This window comes from Corvus hawaiiensis, chromosome 2 (assembly GCF_020740725.1).
Source record: "Corvus hawaiiensis isolate bCorHaw1 chromosome 2, bCorHaw1.pri.cur, whole genome shotgun sequence".
NCBI lineage: Eukaryota > Metazoa > Chordata > Aves > Passeriformes > Corvidae > Corvus > Corvus hawaiiensis.
The window spans coordinates 94,011,680-94,031,744 of record NC_063214.1 but is presented as its reverse complement, the minus strand read 5'-3'; the positions used below and the strand labels follow the sequence as shown (position 1 = coordinate 94,031,744).

General features: G+C 37.3%; 1 long non-coding RNA gene across 6 annotated transcripts in view; it reads right to left on the bottom strand.

The window, feature by feature from the left end:
• The window catches only part of LOC125337102, a 177,660-nt gene extending 165,330 nt beyond the window's left edge, over positions 1-12,330 (bottom strand). For 5 of the 6 annotated variants that reach the window (XR_007207961.1, XR_007207963.1, XR_007207959.1 and 2 more), the window contains exons 1-2: positions 12,174-12,330; positions 11,810-11,847 (exon numbers count right to left, since the gene is read on the bottom strand). This is a non-coding gene — a long non-coding RNA (uncharacterized LOC125337102). The remainder of the gene's footprint in view (positions 1-11,809; positions 11,848-12,173) is intronic. The other variant, XR_007207968.1, reaches the window with a different exon arrangement.
• Positions 12,331-20,065: the final 7,735 nt, after the last annotated feature.

The following is a 20,065-nucleotide window of genomic DNA, read 5'->3' as shown; positions in this document are numbered from 1 at the left end:
GTTTTTTTTTTTTTTTTTAATAAAGGAAAATGAACAAGAGGATCATACTGAAACTGGAGCAAGCAAATGTTTTTAAAACTATGAAAAACTCAGCAGCAGAGGCATTGTTTAGTTTATCTACTGCTCTATTCCTTCTATTTAATTGTTTTGCCAAGTTTCTTTCTTGGACATCCTTTATTAGAGTATACTAATATACATTTAATCCTAGTACAACAAATTATATATTCCCTTTAATCAGTATCTTACTCTCTGCCAACAGAATGAAACCTAATGAAATATATCAATATTGAGGACACAAATGATGGCAGTTACTTTGCCTACAAAATAATTATAACCATTAAAGATCATTCGTGTAACGTTCCAGTGGTAATGTCTAGAGAAAGGGAACAGCACAGTAGTGACATTCAAACAGGAACCCAGCACCCCCTCACCCTGGAACCACTAATAACTTCAGCTGGAACAATTGACAGAGGGGAAATGAATCATTCCCTTTGACAAGAACAAAACCATATTAAAATGTAATAGTTTATTAAACAACTGACTTCAGAAGTTAAATTACTAAATTATATCTCCATGGGTTTTAAGAAGTACTTTCTGATCACAATAATGGATTGCCTACAAACTTTTATCTTAGCCATCGCCTCCAGAGTTGCTGTATTTAATTATTTAAACATTGTATTAATGAAACATGTTATACTAGTAAGAAAACTACTTTTATCACAGCACATGAAAGAAAAAAAATGTGGTTTACACTACACAACTGCATTTGCATCCCCATTGCAAATAGCAAAAAAGCATCCTCTCCCTGATCCTCTCTTTCCAGCTGCTACGCAGAACTAATTTAATGGCTGCCATTGTTCTTGATTCTGACTTGATTAAAAAAAAAAAAAAGAGAAAAAGAAAAAGAATAGAAACCATTTAAAACATTTTTATGCACCTGTTGTGCTGCATTATGACCCACTGTGATTTCAATTTATGTCACATGAGAACATGCCACTACAGCACCAGATTGTACCATGTGCAAAAACTCTAGCAGTGCTGGAAATTGATGTCATGCACATTTTACAATGCATATCTGTTCACATAATGCATAGAACACATAAATCAAGATTAAAAAGGAAAGGGAAAAGAAATTAGGCATGGCACAAATGAGGTTAGACAGAACCATTCTGATTTGTACATGTGTCCTTTTGAAGCTGGAAACCTCTGCTGCAGAACAAAGACCTCTGCCATTTGAGCTATTGAAAACCTAGTAGCAATAGTAGATTACCAACTTTTTTTGGTGGATCAGCCACAAGAGGGAAGTAAGACACAAGTGGGTTTCAGGTGTTTGCTGACATTAGAGTAATACTGTAAACTAAGAAAACTTGGGAAAAATCCATGTTCTGGATCTGGTAGGACCTAATGATGGGTGTCTCTGCTTATCTCTGCTCAGTGTTGAAGTGTCTCCCTCAACTTCTTTTCTGGTCCTATCTTCTCCAGCTGCCAAGATGTCTTTCTCCTTGACCATCTGTCCCACGAGGGATAAAAGAATTTGGCAAAGTGCTCTGGAGCACGTGAAAGACCAAAACTTAGGTACTTAAATGGAAAATGCAGAAATAACAAAATATTAATCATATGAGCTTACAGTTAAGCACCTTTGAGAGCCCTTAAGAAAGAGACTTGGCTTGGAAATCTGCACTGTGAACACACTCATTGAATAATCATGTTTTGTGGAAGAAGAGTTCAAATGCACTGTGGAATCCCGTACAGAAGAATCCAACAATGCTTTTTCTTTTCACAAGGCACAAGAAAAAATATACTTTTGCAGAGCACAGTTTGCAAACTTGCAACCTCTTCGCTGGAAAAATGGCAACAATAATATTTCTCTTCCTTACGGTTGTATTGCAAATGTTAATTATTACAAAATCCTTCAAGAACTGTTTGGAGAGCATTTAAAATGCTAAAAATGTTAAAAGGACATTCCTTAACTACCTAAACAGTATGTTAAAAACCTAATTGCTATTAGGTAGCAGCCCTTTACAGCCAGAAGAGCAGATGCACTGTGGATTAAACCAAATAAAAGACCCTTTTCTCAAGGAAGAAAGAACATAACCATGATATGAGTTCTGCTTGCAACCAGTGACACTTCCAGTGATGTACTGTGTCTACTTTTGACTACTGTCCTTAAAAACAGATCTGAACTATTTGGAGAGTGGACTTCAGAAGAGAATGAGAACGACCAGAAAGCAAGATCTCTGAATGAAGAGTGAGGGTATTGTAGTTATTCTATCTAAAAGTAAAGACGAATGAGAGAGAAATGAGAGCAGCTGAGAGATATGTAAGAGAAAATGAATAATCTGTATTACAAGCCCAATGTGGATAGGACAAGAAATAATAGCTTTGAGTCATAGCAAGAGGGATTTGGGTTAAACATTAAGAAAAAAAATTGTAATTGTAAGGAAGGTTAAGCACTGGGGAAGAACACTCACCTCGCCTGAGGAGACGGTGGGATCTCCACCGCTGGGAGATTTCAAGATTAAGTCATGCAGATATCTTTCAGGCACATTCAAGGTCCTGCTATTTACATGGACTAACTGATAAAGAGAGTCCTGGGTTTCTAAGTTGTGCTGTATCATATGTACAGATAGTGAGAAATGGTTTGTTTGCGTGAGAGCTACAGAGACCAGCCACTTAATGTGTAGAAGCCACTAATGAAAAGCAAGGTTAATGGACCTTCCAAAAATATTCATCCTCATTTCAGTGTGGGGTTTTACTGACAGGAAGAGGACCAGGAAATTAATTCTCCCTGGAAATTTCCTTCTGTGAAGTAGCCAAGCCTGCAGGATGACTTTCCCAGGATTGTTCTTCTACTTACAAGCATCTGCTGGGAAGTAGCTCACTGCAGACTGATTAGATGGGATGCTGGTGAGTTTGTGCTCCAGGAGGACAGGAAGGGACCTGAAATCTCAGAGGAAGGGTTCTGTTGTGCTGTGACAGACCAGTTGCTGAGAGTCTGTGCTGAGGTCTTCTCTCTGGCTTGAAAGACAAACAGTGCTTTGAATTCTTCTGCAGACTGAAGCAGAGATTATGTGGCTGGAAAACAGCCAAGAGAAAGGAACTCTGCAGGGAAAGCATGCCTTATGGAAGACTTGTACTCAGTCAAGACTCCTACTTAGCTTTAATGCCCTGCACCTGCCACATGGAATGTGTTTTAATTTCTCTCTTTCTATGAATAACCCTGGGATAGAGGAACAGTTTCAACTAAGATTTACCTATTCCTCCCAGGAAAATTGTGATTTGCCTGGGATATCAAAGAAGTCAGGCTACCTCACAGAAGTATGGCTGTGAGGGTATGTGGTCCATGTATGATATAACATGCTGGCCTAGGATCGCTGGGTCACTACAACATGTATTATACAGGTAGCCTGTGCATAGGGAGTGGTTGTTTATCCAGGATTTCTGGGTGGTAGCTCATTGCTCTATCTTTATGGATTGTGAATGCCTGGAAATAATGAAAAAATTATTAGTGTCCATGAGTTTTGCTCAGAACAGGAAAACATATCATATCAGTCTTTTTGCAGAGCTATGGATTCAAATTTTTTAAATGCATAATGGCTTTTCACAGAAAGTGACTATCAAAGGCAGCTTTGGGCACTGTGGAGAGAAAACCTAGGCAAAAAAATCAGCTTCAGATCACTGAAAATCAACATGTATAAACATATCTAGAACTGAGATACTGGTGAGGACCAGCAGAGGTTTAGGAGAGAATGAGCTTCTTGATGAAAGTAGTGTAAAGGATGTTCTGTTGTCTCACCTGAAGGTAGAATACAACCAGAGAGTCAGGGGAAACTGTGAAGATATTGGAGGAAATCTGCATCTCTACTCAAGGGAATCAAGTCAGATTGTCCTGTTCTAGGGTTGCAAAGAAAATTGACAGACTTTCCAGAATCTTGACTCAAGAAGGTGCATTTATTACAATACTAAATTCAGGAACCATGCCATGTTAGGAGCATCTAGAGTTCTGACGTGCTTTTGGAAACTCTGAGAGCAAACTGACATGACATCCACTCCATCCACATGAAGTAAAGAATGTTGGTTTCTTGAGACCCAATGCTGTAACCACACCTGTGGTTCTTGGGGTTCTTCTTAGCAGAACCACACAAGGACTTCTCTCTTTCATCTTGTTTCTTTAATTGCACCCTTCTTAGATAACCTCAAGCAAAGATGAGAAGGATTCACAGAGAGAAGGAGAAACGTGAGGAGAAGATCTCTCTTTTGGTCAGAAAATGCACAAGTGATACAAAGAAGGGTTGAATTTCAGACAGTTATTTGTGAATCTCTGGATCCTCAAATACTCATGTTCCCTTAGACTGGCAGCCTTTGAGGAGTGGCTGAAATGAATGCAATACTACCTTTGATGCACACCTGGTAGAAAGATTGCACAAAATTCTGTCCCCTTAATCATATGAGATGCCGGAGCAAAAAGTTTCCCTTCACTAGCTTTCTTTTATTTTAACGCACATAATCAATTCTATCTACCAAGGATTTTTGTCTCTGCTTTGTTTTGGGACCCTTCTCATGACTGTTTCTCTCATTTCCTCCTATTCTAGTTCACTTCCTCCTTCACTGAAGCAAAACCCAGTCCATTTTAAACAACCTACAGCCCCTGCTTTTCCCACTAGAAACCCCACACTGCATTCGTCATGGGCTGTGGTTACACATTTGGGGGCAGGGTTTACTTGAATGCCTTTCAACATAACAGGTAGAGAGTGAAGGATTTTGGAAGATTAGGATCCTGTTTGTCAGTATACCACAATACTGCTGCTTGAGTCGTGACTGCAAGAGAGCCAGAGTCACCCTGCAATGAGGATCTGAGGCCAGATTATTGGCAGTTGCCTAGAGAGCATTTTGTTCTTTGTGTTCCAGGGAGTAAATAGCACTTTGGGTATCCGCTGACGGCCAGTCCTTCATTCGGGAGAGCGGAGGTGTGATATTACACTTCTGCTTTATCCAAGTTGTCCTCCAAGTGGTAAATATGTGTGTGTGGGTATGCACATATGTAAAGAAAACTTAAAATAATTTATGAAGGAATTACAAAATCCAACATGCCATAATCTTACTAAAGAAAAAAAGAAAAAGAAACCAAAAAACCCCTCCCACATATGAACAGCTAAACAGTGCTGCACTTCAAAATACTACTGGGAAAAAGAAAAGCCTGCTGGTCTTAAATACAGTGATGAACTTACACTGCAATGAAACAGTATATTTGAGGACTTCAGCCAGATCAGCTACTCATATTCTCTGGTTTTGCCAACATATTATGATATGAGAAAACACCTGTAAATCATGATGTAGGAATGTACCTTGGGCTATATTCCATTCCAAAAACTTTCAATAGCCAGTATATTAAACATATAGCATACAACATGTCTGAGTGTTAGGAAATGAAGTGCAATTTTCCCTCTGCTATTGAAAGTGAGGAAGTATTCATCTTCCTCCTGCCCTACCTTTGTCCTGTCCCCTGCAGATCTCCTATGCGTCAGAGGTTCCCACAACTCTCTCTGCCTTCAGTTATTTTTAAGCAATTAATTACAGAAACACTTTTTAACCCAAACCCAAAATAGATCAGCCAAATTAAAATAGTTGTAAAGTCGGGTGATATTAGATGGACTTTAGGGTTTAAAACACAGATGTGTTTTGTGCTGAAAAGCAATATTTATGGCCAAGAAAACCTTAAAATCCTTTTTTTCTAGATAGTTGATCTACATTTACTGCCTGGACATATATTTTTCTTCATGGAAATTATTTGACAGAGGCAGCTGTAGAATATTGTATTTATGCTGTAAAAAGAGGAGTTGACAATGTATAGTATTTAGCAGCATTATGGTAAGGTAGGGATATTGCACTGGGAAACACTATTTCTTACTGAAGAATTACTATTGCCTTTAAAACAGGAAGGTAAATTGATACATTGATCTCACAACATTCCAATATCAGACACAGATACATCTTAATATATTACCAAAATATCATTCTTCCTATACTTTCTAAGGAGGCCTGTCCTCTGAATTGTCTATAAACTGCCCTCTTAGCCCTTTAATATAAATATTCTCCCCAAATTCTCAAATGTATTATGTAGAGAAAAGTACTTATTAAAATAACATGGCAGGCCTGGCTAGAACCGAGAAAATCAAGAAATTCACAGCTGAGATTGAAACTCCATCTTTGAGACACCCCATTGTGCTTTGTTGCATTTTAATAAGTGTTCATCTGACCCTCTGCCAGTTAATTATGGGGATCTTCAGAATTTTGTTCTGGCCCCCTTGCTCTTCACTACTGATGTGCTCCTTTCACTTCTATTTTTAGGGACCTTAAGGTGAGTTATCATTGTTAACCTGCTAACAGCCAGATCTATTTTGCCATTTTAGCTGATCCTACTAAAACAGGTTTTAGTCTTTTTGTCTTACCTCCCTAAAGTGCAAATTTGGACCTTAATTGAACGTCTTAATTAAAAAAAAAAAAAGCGAGAGAGCAAGAGAGAGAGAGAAGAATCACAAAAAATCAGATCCCTTCTCTACCGCCAAACCCACTAAAAAGTAACTCCAAGTTTTCAGTTCTATTAGATGAAAATCGATTTATCATTTACAGTATGGCCAAAAGAGTTGAGATAGTGGTAGATCTTATTTAGCTATATCCTTTGGAGGAGTTGTTGGGTTATAATTTTACATTTTGTTTTGGGTTTTGTTGTGGTGATTGGTTTACTTTGGATTTCCCATTTGAAAATAAGAAGAGATTGTAAGAATACTGGAAATATTCCTGTGACATTACCTCTCTTGTTAACTACACAGAAGTAAGAACACTACACATACCTAGGCAAATTTTTATTCAGGAGAGAGAGAAGGAAAAAGCTGCCAACCAACCAACTAACCGAAAAAACCTATGGAAGGAAATGTTTCTTAGTGCCTCGTGTAGCTGCTCTCTGCATCAAGGTTTTTTGGGTTACTTCTGAAAGAAACATGGATTGGAGAAGGAATTAATTTACTCTGAAATTTAGTTTGTCACCCATGAGGAAATATTGCTCTGCTTGGTAAAGTAAAGGAACCTCAGGAGGGGACAGAAGTAAAACTAGACATCATTAATGAACAACTAAAATTCTGATTATTTGGAGGTTCCTCGATAAAATGAGGACAGAGACAGGTTTTTGAAACATTGTAGACAAACATCAATATTGTTATACTTGTTTGAAACAATCATCTGAATCTTCCGAGATTTGTCCATCACTAGAAAAATTTAATGAATACTATTTTGGTAGTGGAATTTTCCCATTGAATGCAAATAATTTCAAAAGTTTATTTTCAGAATGTTTCATGCTTGCTTTTGTCAGACAGCTGGTAGATGGAAAGGGTTTCAAAAATAAAGAAAATTATATACAATGAATTACCAATTGCAGTAGACACTAGGAGATTAAATGTATTTTTATTGTGAGGACATAATGCTGCTATAACCTCACCTTCTCCACCCCCATAGGGTAAAGAGCACTTAATGAAGGAGAGGACACTTTTATTAATCTGTAATCCATTTCTGGTCTATATAATATCCATTAGACATTCACTGGTAATTTCTTCCATCTAACCCTTATTTTGGAGACAAAAGTATTCTTTCAACCTTTAATAAGAAAAGGCTGATAAGTGGTTGACTAATAGACACTTTCTATTTTATTTTTAATATAATCAATAACATTTTGACACACTTATATTCCCTGTTACATGGGAGGCCATTATGGCTTTTTGTTTAGAAAATCTTTCAAGATGTGCATTTCCAGGACTTCTGTTCTTTGAATATCTGTGAAACTGTACTTCTTAGAAGCAGTTTCCCTGGTGTAGCTTTTTTCTGAGAAGGTCATCCCACTGGTAGAAATCCCACTGGTGTGTATGGGTTACAAATAACACAATTTTCTGGTCAATTTTTTCCTACAGTTTCCAAACTTCCTTCTTTTCCCGCTCAGGAAATATTAGATTTCTCAGTAGCTGCTGGGCTAAGCTCTTTCGTTCTGCCTCTACTCCTAAACAAAGTTAATGCCTGCTTGTTGTCTCTGCTTTTTTAGCTTTGGTCCAAAGCTCATTTTCAGTTTATACTCAGACATTTGATCAGCTACTTAGATTGTTTTATTAAAATTTTATTTAAAACAATAATTATAGGAAGAATACCTTCTTATAGTAAAGAATACATCCTTATAGCTAAGAAAACACCTGCTTTGCTTTTTGTGAGCAAGATGGGCAACTTTCTGTAAGCCTGACACATTATCAAATGAAGGGTTAAGGGATGGCATTAATTTTTTTAAAATTCTGTTACTTCAGTGAACTTGATCAGTAAGCCTAAGATTAACTTTTGTCTTTTTTAAACAAAAAATCTAACTTTGAGTTTTGCTTTTATTATATCTAAGGAGATTGGGTAAAAATATCCCAAAGTAAAGCAATTCTGCTCCTTAACCCTGTAGGACTGTGAACACAATGGGTTCCTATGCTCTTACTTGCTGACAGGATATTACTGCTTTCCTCTGATATATAATTTTATAGTATCTGCTGCTAGTCAATTGCCCTTTGATATGCAATTTTATAGTATCTTCTACCAGTTTTTTGACCTTTTTTATTGGTGTTGGTCAAATCAGGTGTATAAAGCAAGAACATCAGTATGAGGAGTTTGAGTTGAATGAGAATGAGTTGTCTATTAATTCTGCTGATAGGTTCCAAGTTCAGTGTTATGACAGAATTCTTCCACCTTTTTCCCAAAATTTGTTTGTTAGTCTGTCTTGGCTTGCCTAAAGGACTACTACCAAAACTTTAGGCCCTGATCTTGCAGTCAAATTTTCATGTATGGTATCCTATTGACCTCAGCAAGTTTTTAAGCAGATACTAACATCAGACAACCATGACTTTGTTCCAGGAGAATTTCCTAAGACAATCAGCTGTAAAGTTGCTGAGGAATTCAGATAGGCTGGAGATCAGCAAATGCACAGGTCATGCAGGTTTTTGTCTTCTATATGTCACAGTAACAATACTTGTCCTTGTGACATTGGTAGGGCCCAGGAACTTTGATGGCAGTGTCCTCCATCCCTATCTCTCTCATTCCCTGGATTTGTACACAGACATTTACACATGCATACATATATATACATATATATATATCTATATATATCTATTAGCATCATGGAGCCAATTTACATACATGTATATATATTAGAACAAGTAAGCACTTGTCTCCTGAGTGTGTTCATCAAATTTCTGATTTGCTATATATTCTCTGTTTGAGATTATCCTCTTTTCTCCAAAGGATTCTGGGCATGCATATGACTTATCTCAGCCATGTCACCTCATTCAGGTAAAGCAAAAAAAGTGAGAGAAAAATGAAATAACTGAGAATTACTAAGTCCTTTGCATTAAAATATTATACACATATGTAAATCTGTTACATTCCCAAGTATCTTGGTTTTTTGGTTTGGTTTGTTGTTTTGGTTTTTTTTTTTTCAATTATAGTGTGCTGGTGGTATCTGATTTGGGATTTTGGATCTGATTCCTTTCCTAAGCCACAAATATAAATAAGGAATAACTCTAAGAAGTCCACTGACGGCAACCTTATATGTCTATCAAAGGATGAAGTCTTTGTTTCTGGACTTTGGGCTGATATTTTTACAGTTTTCTTTCTGTGGAAGTGATAAATGCAAAACCAACTTCCAAAACCCACTCACCTCTTTTCCTTATCCAGAATATGGCTGCAAGATATTGCTCTAATAAGCCACCCTAAAAAAGGAACTCTGATTTCCTAAGAGCACCAGAATAAAGTTTTTGTTAATTCCTGGTTAAATACAATGGTTAGATAATTAATAAGAAAGCTATCCAGAACAGTAAGCACATTCTGGAGTTAAGATTATTTTACTTTGCCATAATGAATATCACTCCTTTAAAAGTAGTTCATTGCCACAAATAAAGACACAATACTTCCGTTAATTTCCTTGAGTATTTTGCATAAAAATGTCATATATTTCCAACTGATACATGTGTAACCATTTATTTAATATTTTTTTATTTTCAGTTGAGCTATCTACATAATGTAAAATACTCTTTGTGCAACAAAAATCTTGCCAGGACTGTGAGTTCTGACATAAACAAACTGGGATATTCTTCCATGAAATACTGAGTTTAATTTCTCTTAAAACTTGTATGCATTTGTTGAAATGAAATTATGGTAAATGTAAAGTTGGAGCTAATTTTTTGTAAACTCTGATTAAAATGCAGAGTTGGTAACTTGGAAAACTTCCCAATCATACCTGAGGGGTGAAGCAGGAGGATTAGAGATACTGAGTGAAAACCTACAGAACAGATCATTTTCCCCACTGTATCCTTTTAAGAATCTGTAGCTCTTGTTTCTTATAAATTTAGCTACTTTATAGTATCTTTACAGCCTCAAATTCTTTTAAGAAAATATGACATCACTACAGATAGCTTCTTGAAGTTGTTCTTAAACTCCATTTGACTTTGTAAATATCTCTGAATAACAGAACATGCCGGGCTGGATCCTGCCAGGTGCAGGAAATCCTGTAGCAGTTTATCAAGGTGAATGTATGTAGCTGAAACTCAAATTTGGCTTACCCTCCCTTACATGGAGGCCAATGAATCATCTTATTTTTACCTCTTTTCCTCCAAACTTTGGTTGGATCTGCCTTCATTCCCCAACCCACATCTTTTTTTATTTTTTATTTTTTAATTAAAAAAGCTAAGAGGGAAGTGAATTTTCAAGACACAAAACTCTGCCATGCAAGAATCTGTGTGGTTTTGTCAAAGGCCTGCATCTCTGGCCATCTTGGATGTTCAGAGACTGATGAGGTGTGGACTTGAAGTAATATATAAAACAAAACTGGGAACAAAACTTGCTAAACTGAGCAGAGGGTGTTATAATTGACCATCTACCTTCCATAAGACCTTGCTGAATAACCTGCTGTTACTAATATCACCTACCACAAAGGCATGTTGCACACAAAAATCATAATTTTGTGTTTGTAAATCATCATGAAGATATAAATTTGCATATGATGTCAGTTCTCTATAAAGCATGCTAATTTTTTTTCTTTTTCTTTTTTTTCTGTTAAGGATTGAATTTTTCTTTGGAGTTATAATTGTAATCTACCTCAATGAGAAAACAGGACATTTTCCATATTAAAATAAACTGTAAGCAAAACTAAAATTTGCCCTTTGTTTGAGGTAAATTTTATGCTAATTTTATTTCACATGAAAAACTTTTTCCATCCCCAAAATAATCACAGACAGGGGATAGCACAGCTTTGTCAGAGAATTACACTTTTCAGGAGTAAGTTTGCATCATAAGGAGTCTTTCAGAGGTCCTGCTGCCCTGTCCAGAAGATGCTCCAGAGGCTAAAACAGAGGTCATTCTCCAATGCCAACTCCTCCTCTGTAAGATGTGGCAGCAGCAGCAAGGAAAGTGCTGTACATTCTCTCCTGTAATGCAAACTGGCTTTAAGATAAATACCAGTATTTAGAGAAAGAAATATTTACTGATATTCCCATGCCAAACACTGCAGCTGTAACTGTACGACATGTGAAGATGGCAAAGCAGCCAGACCCCTTCTTAAGAGTGTTTTTATTTTTTTTTTCTGCTAACTGTAATGTGTGACTGCTTTTCTGCCTAAACATATCTAAAGGGCTGTGAAAACTGAAGTCCTTCAAAGCTGTTAAATGTTTCCTCAGATTCACAATAAAATTCTGCATTACAGATCTCCTAGTAAAATCTCTGAAGCATTGCAAGTGTTACTTACATAATTTTCCGTTAAGTCAGTATTTGTGTATTCAACACCTAGAAAATAAGGAAAGTGAATGTGGATAGGGAAGGGAAAAAACAAAGGCGAAGGGAGAAGGGGGCGGGAGGGGAGGGGGGGAATAGACAAACCCTACCCTGAAACAGCCATGCAGCTATTAAACATATGCCAAAGTAAACAATAGTGTGAGGGTCTGCCATAGCTTTGCCCTGCAGGTAGACGGCAGGCGGCACAGAAGGAAAGCAAATGGCAAGGAAAAGAGAAAGACGGTACAGGATGTGGATGAGATGCCGAGCCCTGAGAGCATGAACGGCCTGATTGTGATCCTCAAGTCACACCATCAGCCATGCAAAACAGGACATACCTTTCTGGCTTGCTGGTTCTGTCGGCTGAAACAAAGCAGTCCCATTCTCAGCGGGAGGCCAAATCAAAATGAAATTTTATTTAGTCTGCACTGTCCCCAGATTGGGTTTCAGAATGACTGCTTTAGGAGATAGCATGGATGTGGCTGATGCATGCTTTGCATATGAAACTGCAATAGAGGAGGAAAAAAAAATCTACATAATCAAAAAAATCTGTGCCGTGTGGATGGTAAAAACCCCTGGACGTTAGTGAAGCAGCTACAAAGGATGTTTTAAGAAATGACCTTCCTGAAAAAAAATGCACATTTGTGCTTTGCAATACTATTTTCAGTAAATACATAATAGATCACTTTGCATGTAATTATTCAGAAGCTGCCCTGAGAGACTGAAATATCAAATAATTTTTCTTTTTTTTTTTTTTTTTTCTGTTTTAATCATGAAACAAAATTACAGTTTGGGAACAAATGCAGAGAAAATGTATATCTCAGGAGGATTTCTGTGCCTTGCAGTGGCTAGGAGTGATTGCACCTCAAAATCCTCTTCAATTTAATTTTTATGTCCCTGTTTCCTAGAGTACCTAAAGAAAGGCCTACTGCAGTAAAGAACATCTGCTTTTCGTACCACTGATCTAATACATTCCACCTTGCACTTTTAAGAAAGGACCCATTCTTTGATTAGACACACTTAATTTTTCAGACTGTTAATAAATAAAAAAGATCACCAACTGATCACACAGTATTTTCATTAGAAGTTAGAAATAACTTACAAAGGCAAGGAATAGTCTGCAGAAAATGCAGGGCATACACCGTGTAATGCCTTTGTTGTCAGTTATGCTGCAAATGAGATTTTCAAATAGGATTTGCAGAGGCAGGACAGTGATCAGCACAGTGCAACATCCAGGAAAGGGAAGTTGAGCACAGTATTCTGTGAAACAAGGGGGCAGAAGGGAGCCTGTTTGTAGATACATATTATTATCCATAGAAAACACTTATCACTGCTTGATTTTGCTACACCAGCTACTTGGAAGTAGGTGATACCAATAATTTTTTAAGTGCACATCTGTGTGGGAACATGTGTTTGTATTTATCTGTGTGCAGGGCATGTAAGCCTGTAGTCTGTGCACATGTCCACGCCTGGTGCCTACACTGCAAAAGACAAGCAAAAGGCAGCACAAACAATACATGTTTTCAATTGACAGATATTTCTCTGCTGGAACATGCAGTGCTAATGTTGTGCTCTATCTAGCTTATGGACAGTTAAAGAATGGGATGGAAAAAAACCCAAAAAACCAAATATCATAAAATCTTTCAGAATGCAAAAATGCAAGATCCCAAATAAACCATACAGATAAAAACTTGCAGCAGTAATGAGATACAGTGCAAATCATTCACACAATGTGCTTTCACACTGCAATGACGGAAGTCACTAACAACAATGCAACCATGTGCAGATACTCCTTGGAGAAACAGTCAAGCAAATTTTGTAATTCTGTCTCCTGTGCTTTGCAGTCTGAGTTTGAGACTTGCTGGAGCAAAATGTGCAAAGATATTGGTGTTTTAAAAATTAAGCATTGGACATCATGGAAGGTAACTTCATAATGAGTTCTCATATTACTATTTAAAGCTAGAAATCCATAAGGAGCACAGTGAAAAATATAACATTTGTTCTCCTTATGTCTTGGAACAACTGTTTTTATATTTGTAATCAACCTAACTGTTGTTCCAAACAAGATATTCAGATAGTCCCTAGCCTCATGCTGTATCTTATTTATTCTGATGCATATCTTATAGCAAAGCTTCATCTGTATTGAATTAATTTGATTTTTTTTTTGAGTGTTATTATTTTTATAAGTGCTGGTTTTTTTTCCTCTCACAGAACTTCCCACTTTAGGGAAAAAGAAAGATGTGATTGCTTTAAAAATAGAAGACCAAATACATAGCTAGTATTCCCAAAATTCAATGCACCTGGCATTCACTTTATACCTAATAAGCATCCGTGAATATGCAAATGTTCAATGTCTCTAGTAACCTCATTAATTTATTCCTCAGGCAATCAAAGAATGTGAACCAGTCCTCTGCTACTAATACTGGAAGTGGTACGCTGCTCAGCATTGCTAGAATAATCTGAAAGCACATTCTGCATATTGAAAACTCTTTCATCTTTCTTCCTTCCTTTGCCACTGTAATTCAAACAAAGACTTCCTACCTCAGTTTACATAGCTGACAGCAAAAGTTGAAAAATGCCAAAAAATAATTAAGACATATATATTATCTCTCTCTCTCTCTCTCTCTGTGTATATATATTTATATATATATATATATATATATATATATCTCCACGTGCACACAGGCACACTGGGAAGATAAATAGTTTAAAGAGATCTCAACAGAATTCCAGTTTGAAAACCTCCTGAGTTTTCTTATTTATTTATTTGAAAAAGGGGAAGCTTGGGCAAGATGGGGGGGGTGAGGGAAAAATGACCTGCCTCCTACTCTGCAGAGCAACTGAATAATCTTTTCCTTTGCCCACATTAAAAGCCCTGAATAATGTTTATAAAATGTTAGGGAATCCCGGTAGGTTTCCTATTTAACAAGCCATGTATGACAAATCACAGTGTAATGTACTACGTTCTTAATCTTTAATTAGAATGTGAATATCTGTGCGAGAACGCAGTTAACTTTGACACATTAAATCTTCTGGTTAAAGTGCCTTACAGGAAGTGCAAAGATGAAACACTGCAACAATCTACTGCCTCTCTCCATTCACCCAGACAGTTGGGGAAGGATGATAACATCTTGTAATACCTGCTCTGTAGTAATTAATCGCTGTGGTATTTAGGACCATTCAAGTAGACAAATATGACAGAGACAGGGACAATTAGGAACCTTGTTCAAGCTACATTAACTTTTCCAGCTATTACAACACAGCAGCTCAAGTTTGCTTGTAAAAGCTGCAGAGGGATTGTTATGCATTAGCCGTGCGATTATTAATGAAAGAAAAGGAGAATTGTGTTTATTGTAGTTTGAAAATTGCAAATAAATTTCAATTATCTGCTATGTCATTTTGTTAAACATGCATTCTGGAAATGCCTTTGTACTCTAAATCATGAGCTACTTAGAGCAAACTAATACTAGAAAGCCTTTGGGAGATACAAAGTCAATATTTTTGTTGAACTGGCCTTCTTCCTTGGTGAAATCAGAGACAAACAGAGCTACCTGAAGATATTTCAGATAGTTAGTGAACCCCACAGACACTGGCATTCATCCTGACTCCATGTACCAACAGGCAGTCAGAGCTGACTTTGAGACATCACTGGTGGAATGTGAGCTCTGCTCCACAAGAATAAGAAAGCTCAACTCCCTTACTGATGGCATGCATAAAGTGCATACAGATAAATAAACAAACAGTGGGGTTGGGGAGGTGGGAAAGCCCTTCAGAAAGCCTTTTGCCTCTTTTCCTTTATTGCCACAGTCATTACCAGAATAGGCCAAAGGAAACTCAGGGAAAACCTCTGGGACTTGGTATGGATTACATATTGTAAAGGTTACAAGCTCTGCTTTACTTTCTTATCAATAAGGAGCACTAAATGCACTACAGAGTATAAAGTTTATGTTTTAACTACATGTTCAAGGCAGCATAATCTGCCATTGTTGTTTGGTACCACATGAGCATATATCAGTTCTCAATATTAAAGGAGGACAGTCAGAAGACAACAGAACTGGGCAAACATTGCGAAGACTTTGGCATGAATATTTACTTGGTGGTTGTTTTCTTAAAAAAAATTAAAAAAAAGAAATCACCTAAACCTGTGGCCCTTTGACGTTCACTTCATATGAATATTTGAACTAGAGTTTCTTAGCAGCATGAACGCTTGCAGAAAGCTAATTTGAAAGTCATACATGCGAGTGTTTGTGGAAAACGAATTCTAAATTTGCATGTGCAAATATTTGCACTGGGTATGCTGTCGTCTTCCCCCAGTCAGGGAGCAGCAGCGCTGCCACGTGTCTCGCCCCACCAATCCTTCCCAAGGAACCCAGCTTGAGTTTCAAATATTGTGTCAAATTTGCCCAGTGAACTTGTTTACGATCGAGCCCCAAAGTAGAAAAAAACCGAAGCGTTAAAAGTGTATGAAATGTACTTGAACAACAAATGTTTGCAGTGATGGGAGATGCGTAGCCGGGCATTTCGAAAGCAGGAAGAGAGGCTCACTGGCACAAAACAGAGTTTGTTAGTAAGTGTTCGCTCACTCCTGGTATGACTGCTTTTACCTCCTCTCTCCTTCCAGGGTGGAAGGAGAGGTGAAAAAGAAAACTGAGGGGTAAAAATACCAGTCAGGACAGGGAAACGTTTTGTGCTAATCTTCCCAGTTTATGGTCAATCTATTGAAATATTACCCTTCAAAAAATTTCTGAGGCTTGAACTGCTTTCTGAAGGAGTAGGACAGGACTCCACCATTTATTTGAAGATGGTTTTTTTCTTTTCAATTTTGGTAGTTGCAAAGTACACTGCCTCATGCATGCCATTTTCTGCAACCTACATCATTGTAGTCTAGAAATAAAAAGAAAAGCCAGCTTAGCCCAGCAGAAATCTGCATCCCCACCCCAGAATCTGTTGTCACAAAATGAAGGAAGGAGGGGGCTGGGGTGGGGGGGGGAAGGGAGGAAAGCAGCTCAGTGCACAGCAACAATTCCCCCTCTCAGCTGAGCTGCAATGATGTCAGCTTTCTGATTACAAACTGCTTATTTATGCTTCAACAGCTGCCAAGAGCAGCAAATAAGTGGCTAAAAGAGTGTCTAGACCAGGCATTCAGGCCTCTATTGTTTGCTGGTTGTTACCTGGTTGACAGCGATGGGTACAGCTGCCTGGTGTGAAAGAGAGCAAGGGATGGGGAGGCAGTGATTGACAGAAGGGCCCTCGGGGTCAGGCACAGCCAGCCCCGATGGCCCCATGGCTTTATGTTCCCCGGTCTAAAGGGAAAGTGATGGCTCTGCCTAGAGGTTGGAGGTGAAAGGAAATGTTTGAGGGTAATGAAAAAAATCCTTTAGCCAAATTTGTGATCATGAACAGTTACTCTGGGGAATTTAAGACCAAGTGTTAGGCAGTTTTCTCTATATACAGAAATTGTTATTGGTAGCCACCACAGGAATAATAATGTGTTAAATGTATGTGGGCAAAAATGTATCTTTGTGCAGTTCTTCACACAGGAGCTTAAAACTGCTGGTGGTTTTATTTTTATTTAAGTTAAAACTGATAACGCCTCTAAAACCTGGTACTATGCACTATGCTGAAATTCGTTCTGCTTTAGGGCTAGCTTTAAAAGCATTCCCAAGTTTTTCTGAAAAATATTCAGGTGTTTGGGAGGAAGAAATAGGTATTCAGATTAGACAATCATCTATCAATGCTCCCAGACACTTCGTGAGTTTTGCTCTATACATTTATATTTTGGAGAGACAGTGGCTTTAAAAACAACTTAGTGGGAACAGCTAGACAGTGAGCAGGCTGACCAAAAACCATAAAATCCCTTTTTTAGTCGATATAGAGATGTCCTCAGTCTGGTTTTGATCTCATAGATGCTAGTGTGGTCCAGGCATAATCCTACTGAAGTCAAAGGAGTGACATTGATTCAAGCCAACTGCAATCACCAGCAGGCTGACTGAATTTCTCACCTCCCACCCCACGGTGGGATACTGTTCAGCAAAAAAGACAAAATCTCTCAGAAGTTTTAAAAGGATGAAGCCAATGAATTGTTTTTAATAGAACAGCAAAATCAGATTCAAAAGTCTTTGAACAATATGCAAAAACTATGTACATATAGTGTACCCTGGGAAAAATGAAAGCTTTATGCTCACTAGCAGGTCTACTGCTATCTTTGTCCAAACACATGAAGATTAAGTTGCTGGGGCAGCCATGAGCAGAATTAATCTTACTTTCCTGTTTGGCATTTTCTGACACCAGGCAAAGTCCCATGCCAAGAAAAAAAGTTGATTTTCAGAGCTTGTTACATATGACAGAATTATTAAATGTTTTATGACCATATGGTATAATTTTTTTACTGTGGTTTTTGAAATAGATTATAATTAACAAATGAATAACCTTTCTCAGTAAAAGATACAAAAACCCTACAAAATAGTCTGGATGTCAGTAGTGGCTAGAGAAGTAAAAGTACAGCAGAGCACCTGAGTAGCAGGAGCTTAGTTTTGGTATAGAGTTGGCTTTCTACATATCTGATGCAAAAGCTGTAACTGAAATGAAATCATGTTAAATTAGCTGTAAAAAATAAGTTGATTTAATTAAGCACAGAAAGACTTATTAGATATAATAAAATGTTAAAAAGTCAAATGATGTGCAGTTACATTTCAGCTAACGCTGCTCAACAAATCCACTAAATTTATTCCTTTCAATAATGATCTGTTTTGAGCATTTAATTAGATAAATAATATTTAATCACTTCAGCAAATTTGAACTAGAAAAATTCCTTGTCATCAGAGGTGACTCATTCTTGCTAATATCCACTGCTAAAGAAAAAGTAAAACTAGAGGATCTTCCAGAGCAGCAAAGAGTATGAGGTACAAATGTGTCTCTAGGCCTCATTAAAAAAACAAGGTTTGCTAAACAAACTATTATTTACAGTGAGAAGTGTGCATATTTTACTGGGAAGGAGCATTCACATGTTTGCCTCTTTTCAGCATCAGGCACTATAAGTAGATGATAAGAAAAGGTATTCAATAGATGTCCTATAATTCATCATAATACTGTTTCATTTAATAACTACTTTGCTGAAGTGATTGGCATGATTACAGGAAAATTACTTCAAATCATCCATCTCTTATCTAGCATCTAAGATGTCCTAAACTTGCATGAGAGTTAGCATAATGGGACCTATTAATTACTAATGCTGCAAGTCCTTCACTACTTAAATATCCTTTCTACCAGGTGTGCTGTATAATGCAAATAAACAAATCTAAGCCAAAATGATTGCTTTCCAAGACAGTGTCATTGAAAGTTTAATAAATGAAATACCAAGTGCAAAAGGCTATGTCCCACCCACCAATTTAAAATATTTAGATATTAATATATTTTCTCTGTATTTCTCTCCTTCTCATATGTGTATGCATTTTCAGGGGTGTGTACACGTATAAAAATAAGTATATGAACAGCATGTGGTATACATTGTATTTATTTTCTACTCAGAGGTATGGATGTGCAATGCTGCCCCAAAAGATGGGTCAAGAACATAGTCTGTGCCCTAAAAAGCACCTTTTAGTCTCAAAAACCTATACATAAAATGCTATCTGCTCAACAAAATACAAAATTTACTCCTATGAGTAAACACTTAGAAGAAAAGAAGCATTACTATTTGTTAAGGGCAGGAAAGTTAGAGCCAAGATGGACAGAAGCCATATTTGTCCCCTCTGCAGTCTGGATTTAAAAGCCAATGTAAATTAGAACAGCAGCCTTACACTTACACTCTTGGCTTTCTAAAAGACCTGATGTAAACCATCATGGCAGAAAACAGGGATAGGTCCTTCCTATCTTTCTTTCCAGCCTACCTGTGACATGCCTATAATTCAAAGGGTGGCTATGCTGCTTTTTAAAGCCACCTAAGATGGCAAATGTTCCCCAAGGGCCTGATTCTTGTGTTTTACACCTCAGAAACAAACTGTGCAAAGTAGGCCCATGCAGTTACAATACCTGATTGATGCTGCTCTAAACTTGCATTGCAGAAGCAAAGCTGTGAAAAATCTTTATTTTCTTTACAGAATACAACCTCAAGTCCATGAACAACTTCCTTATCTCTCTCTCTCTTTTTTTGCTAGCTTTTGTATCACGACAGCGCCTTAAAATCTATTAATTATATTTGTGGTGTTGAAATAAGTACACAGAAAATATGGGA